Source organism: Arvicanthis niloticus, chromosome 20 (genome assembly GCF_011762505.2).
Source record: "Arvicanthis niloticus isolate mArvNil1 chromosome 20, mArvNil1.pat.X, whole genome shotgun sequence".
Taxonomy (NCBI): domain Eukaryota; kingdom Metazoa; phylum Chordata; class Mammalia; order Rodentia; family Muridae; genus Arvicanthis; species Arvicanthis niloticus.
This window is the reverse complement of record NC_047677.1, coordinates 48,342,637-48,348,636: the sequence shown is the minus strand read 5'-3', so window position 1 is coordinate 48,348,636 and position 6,000 is coordinate 48,342,637.

Here is a 6,000-nt window from a genome sequence, read left to right as displayed (position 1 = left end):
GTCAGTCTGGCCACTGAGAGGACAGAGCCAGGAAGCTCGAAGGGGAAGGTTCTCACTGCTGCTGGTGTCAGAAATGACAGGGAATGAGGCTGTGAGAACCAGTCTTGAGCTCCATCTGGAGTCCCAGACAAGTCTAAGGTTGCCTGGACAGACCTTCCGCAAAATGAATAAGCCCCTCCCTCCCACTGCCCACCCATCCTGCCCCAGCCTCCCTACCTCCTTACATTCTGTAGTGCCAGGGCCTTAAGATGCTTCGGTCAGATGACCTCTCTTGGGTTTTGTTGTGTGATCCCCCTGGTACTGTCAATTACAGCCCACCCACAGTCCCCATGAATATGGCAGACCTGACCTGGCAAAGTGCCACCATGGTCCCACAGAGGTCAAGATGCTGTCTCACTCCTCTGTGCAGCCCCAGTCTGCAGCATCCATCCCAGACACACACACACCCCTTAAAAAAAATTATTTTATGTGAGTATACTATGGCTGTCTTCAGACACACCAGAAGAGGGCATCAGATCCCAATACAGGTGGTTGTGAGCTACTGTGTAGTTGTGAGGGAGTTGAACTCAAGACCTCTGAAAGAGCTGTCAGTGCTCTTAACTGCTGAGCCATCTCTCCAGCCCCCTTGTTTTGTGTTTTTAGGTAGGGTTACACTGTGTCACTCTGGCTGCCTAGAATCCACTATGTAGACCAGGCTGGCTTTGAACTCTCAGTGCTCTGCCCCAGAGTGCACCCATGCCTGGAGGCATTCCCTTAATTTGGAGCCTGCAATGCACAGGTTGAGCAGCCCAGTGGACTTTGCCCCAGGAGATGTGAGGTAGAGGAGGAAAGCCCCCTTTAAGCAGGGAATGAGCGCTCCCGCTCAGCAACTTCTGTCCGGATGGGTGCCTGGCTTCCTTTCTCACCTAATACTTCTCGGGTTTTCCCCATCTCCTCCTCCCTGCCCCTGTGTAACTATGAACTTCACAGACATGGCTACTTACTTTGGAGACAAATGTGTGGGTCTGGCCCAAGTCTCCCTGGCTAAGTGTCTCCCACTTCTGCCAACCAGGCCTTCCTCAGTGCTGGAGAGAGGAGGGATTTGAGAGGGGCACTAGTTGTTCACTCATTAACCCCAGTTAGGGTATTTTCTCCCGACATCCTCTTCTGTTAAGGTAGCATTAGGAGTCAGCAGGCTGAGAGATACAAAGTATAAAAAAGGACAGCTTGACTTCCCTGGAAGGCAGAGGTGGGGAGGATGACGGAAGAGGCAACCTCGGACCAGGTCCGGGTCTGCAAGCACAAGCCTCCGGCCTTTTTATGGTGTCCTGGCCTGTAAAACAGGAGATTAGGTGAGACAGAGCATCCCATGATCCCAGCTCTTGGAAGCAGACAGAGAGGGACCAGGAGTTCCTAACCAGCCTGTTCACATAACAAGTTCAAGGTCAGCCTTCGTGAGGCTGTGTTAATATTTCTAGAATTACCAAGTGCCTTGGTGGTTCTTGGCAGATATTGTGTGTACTAGTATGTTGTGGTGACACACACCTATTAATCCTGGCACTCAGGAGGCAGAGGCAGGTGGATCCTGTGAGTTCAAGGGCAGTTCTACACAGTGAGCTCCAGGACTGCAGGGTTATGCAAAAAGAGCCTGTCTCAAAGGTTTGAGAGTGTCTGTAAAGGATCATCTCTATGTTAACTGATGTGGAGGCCATCTCAACTGAGGGATCATCTCTATGTTAACTGACGTGGAGGACATCTCAACTGAGGGGTCATCTCTATGTTAACTGATGTGGAGGCCCATCTTAACTGAGGGATCATCTCTATGTTAACTGACGTGGAGGACATCTCCACTAAGGGATCATCTCTATGTTAACTGATGTGGAGGCCATCTCAACTGAGGGGTCATCTCTATGTTAACTGATGTGGAGGCCATCTCAACTGAGGGATCATCTCTATGTTAACTGACGTGGAGGACATCTCAACTGAGGGATCATCTCTATGTTAACTGATGTGGAGGCCCATCTTAACTGAGGGATCATCTCTATGTTAACTGACGTGGAGGACATCTCCACTAAGGGATCATCTCTATGTTAACTGATGTGGAGGCCATCTCAACTGAGGGATCATCTCTATGTTAAATGATGTGGAGGCCATCTCAACTGAGGGATCATCTCTATGTTAACTGATGTGGAGGCCATCTCAACTGAGGGATCATCTCTATGTTAACTGATGTGGAGGCCATCTTAACTGAGGGATCATCTCTATGTTAACTGATATGGAGGCCATCTCAACTGAGGGGTCATCTCTATGTTAACTGATGTGGAGGCCATCTCAACTGAGGGGTCATCTCTATGTTAACTGATGTGGAGGCCATCTCAACTGAGGGGTCATCTCTATGTTAACTGATGTGGAGGCCATCTCAACTGAGGGGTCATCTCTATGTTAACTGATGTGGAGGCCATCTCAACTGAGGGGTCATCTCTATGTTAACTGATGTGGAGGCCATCTCAACTGAGGGGTCATCTCTATGTTAACTGATGTGGAGGCCATCTCAACTGAGGGATCATCTCTATGTTAACTGACGTGGAGGCCATCTCAACTGAGGGGTCATCTCTGTGTTAACTGACGTGGAGGCCATCTCAACTGAGGGGTCATCTCTATGTTAACTGATGTGGAGGCCATCTCAACTGAGGGGTCATCTCTATGTTAACTGATGTGGAGGCCATCTCAACTGAGGGGTCATCTCTATGTTAACTGATGTGGAGGCCATCTCAACTGAGGGGTCATCTCTATGTTAACTGATGTGGAGGCCATCTCAACTGAGGGATCATCTCTATGTTAACTGACGTGGAGGCCATCTCAACTGAGGGGTCATCTCTGTGTTAACTGACGTGGAGGCCATCTCAACTGAGGGGTCATCTCTATGTTAACTGATGAGGAGGCCATCTCAACTGAGGGGTCATCTCTATGTTAACTGATGTGGAGGCTGAGGGATCATCTCTATGTTAACTGATGTGGAGGCCATCTTAACTGAGGGATAATCTCTATGTTAACTGATGTGGAGGCCATCTCAACTGAGGGGTCATCTCTATGTTAACTGATGTGGAGGCTATCTCAACTGAGGGGTCATCTCTATGTTAACTGATGTGGAGGCCATCTCAACTGAGGGATCATCTCTATGTTAACTGATGTGGAGGCCATCTCAACTGAGGGATCATCTCTATGTTAACTGACGTGGAGGCCATCTCAACTGAGGGATCATCTCTGTGTTAACTGACATGGAGGCCATCTCAACTGAGGGGTCATCTCTATGTTAACTGATGTGGAGGCTGAGGGATCATCTCTATGTTAACTGACATGGAGGCCATCTTAACTGAGGGGTCACCTCTATGTTAACTGATGTGGAGGCCATCTCAACTGAGGGGTCATCTCTATGTTAACTGATGTGGAGGCCATCTCAACTGAGGGGTCATCTCTATGTTAACTGACGTGGAGGCCATCTCAACTGAGGGGTCATCTCTGTGTTAACTGATGTGGAGGCCATCTTAACTGAGGGATCATCTCTATGTTAACTGATGTGGAGGCCATCTCAACTGAGGGATCATCTCTATGTTAACTGATGTGGAGGCCATCTCAACTGAGGGGTCATCTCTATGTTAACTGATGTGGAGGCCATCTCAACTGAGGGATCATCTCTATGTTAACTGATGTGGAGGCCATCTCAACTGAGGGGTCATCTCTATGTTAACTGATGTGGAGGCCATCTCCACTGAGGGATCATCTCTGTGTTAACTGATGTGGAGGCCATCTCAACTGAGGGATCATCTCTGTGTTAACTGACGTGGAGGTCATCTCAACTGAGGGGTCATCTCTGTGTTAACTGACGTGGAGGCCATCTCAGCTGAGGGGTCATCTCTGTGTTAACTGATGTGGAGGCCATCTCAACTGAGGGATCATCTCTATGTTAACTGATGTGGAGGCCATCTCAACTGAGGGATCATCTCTGTGTTAACTGACGTGGAGGTCATCTCAACTGAGGGGTCATCTCTGTGTTAACTGATGTGGAGGCCATCTCAACTGAGGGATCATCTCTATGTTAACTGATGTGGAGGCCATCTCAACTGAGGGATCATCTCTATGTTAACTGATGTGGAGGCTGAGGGATCATCTCTATGTTAACTGATGTGGAGGCCATCTCAACTGAGGGATCATCTCTGTGTTAACTGACGTGGAGGTCATCTCAACTGAGGGGTCATCTCTGTGTTAACTGATGTGGAGGCCATCTCAACTGAGGGGTCATCTCTATGTTAACTGATGTGGAGGCCATCTCAACTGAGGGGTCATCTCTATGTTAACTGATGTGGAGGCTGAGGGATCATCTCTATGTTAACTGATGTGGAGGACATCTCAACTGAGGGGTCATCTCTATGTTAACTGATGTGGAGGCCATCTCCACTGAGGGATCATCTCTATGTTAACTGATGTGGAGGCCATCTCAACTGAGGGATCATCTCTGTGTTAACTGACGTGGAGGCCATCTCAACTGAGGGGTCATCTCTGTGTTAACTGACGTGGAGGCCATCTCAGCTGAGGGGTCATCTCTGTGTTAACTGACGTGGAGGCCATCTCAACTGAGGGGTCATCTCTGTGTTAACTGACGTGGAGGCCATCTCAGCTGAGGGGTCATCTCTGTGTTAACTGATGTGGAGGCCATCTCAACTGAGGGATCATCTCTATGTTAACTGATGTGGAGGCTGAGGGATCATCTCTATGTTAACTGATGTGGAGGCCATCTCAACTGAGGGGTCATCTCTATGTTAACTGATGTGGAGGCCATCTCAACTGAGGGATCATCTCTATGTTAACTGATGTGGAGGCTGAGGGATCATCTCTATGTTAACTGACGTGGAGGCCATCTCAACTGACGGGTCATCTCTATGTTAACTGATGTGGAGGCTGAGGGATCATCTCTATGTTAACTGATGTGGAGGACATCTTAACTGAGGGGTCATCTCTATGTTAACTGACGTGGAGGCCATCTCAACTGAGGGGTCATCTCTATGTTAACTGATGTGGAGGCCATCTTAACTGAGGGATCATCTCTATGTTAACTGATGTGGAGGCCATCTCAACTGAGGGATCATCTCTATGTTAACTGATGTGGAGGCCATCTCAACTGAGGGGTCATCTCTATGTTAACTGATGTGGAGGCCATCTTAACTGAGGGATCATCTCTATGTTAACTGACGTGGAGGCCATCTCAACTGACGGGTCATCTCTATGTTAACTGATGTGGAGGCTGAGGGATCATCTCTATGTTAACTGATGTGGAGGACATCTCAACTGAGGGATCATCTCTATGTTAACTGACGTGGAGGCCATCTTAACTGAGGGGTCACCTCTATGTTAACTGATGTGGAGGCCATCTCAACTGAGGGGTCATCTCTATGTTAACTGATGTGGAGGCTGAGGGATCATCTCTATGTTAACTGATGTGGAGGCCATCTCAACTGAGGGGTCATCTCTATGTTAACTGATGTGGAGGCCATCTCAACTGAGGGATCATCTCTGTGTTCACTGACGTGGAGGCCATCTCAACTGAGGGGTCATCTCTGTGTTAACTGACGTGGAGGCCATCTCAGCTGAGGGGTCATCTCTATGTTAACTGATGTGGAGGCTGAGGGATCATCTCTATGTTAACTGATGTGGAGGCCATCTTAACTGAGGGGTCATCTCTATGTTAACTGATGTGGAGGCCATCTCAACTGAGGGATCATCTCTGTGTTCACTGACGTGGAGGCCATCTCATCTGAGGGGTCATCTCTGTGTTAACTGATGTGGAGGACATCTCAACTGAGGGATCATCTCTATGTTAACTGATGTGGAGGCCATCTCAGCTGAGGGGTCATCTCTATGTTAACTGACGTGGAGGCCATCTCAACTGAGGGGTCATCTCTATGTTAACTGATGTGGAGGCTGAGGGATCATCTCTATGTTAACTGATGTGGAGGCCATCTCAGC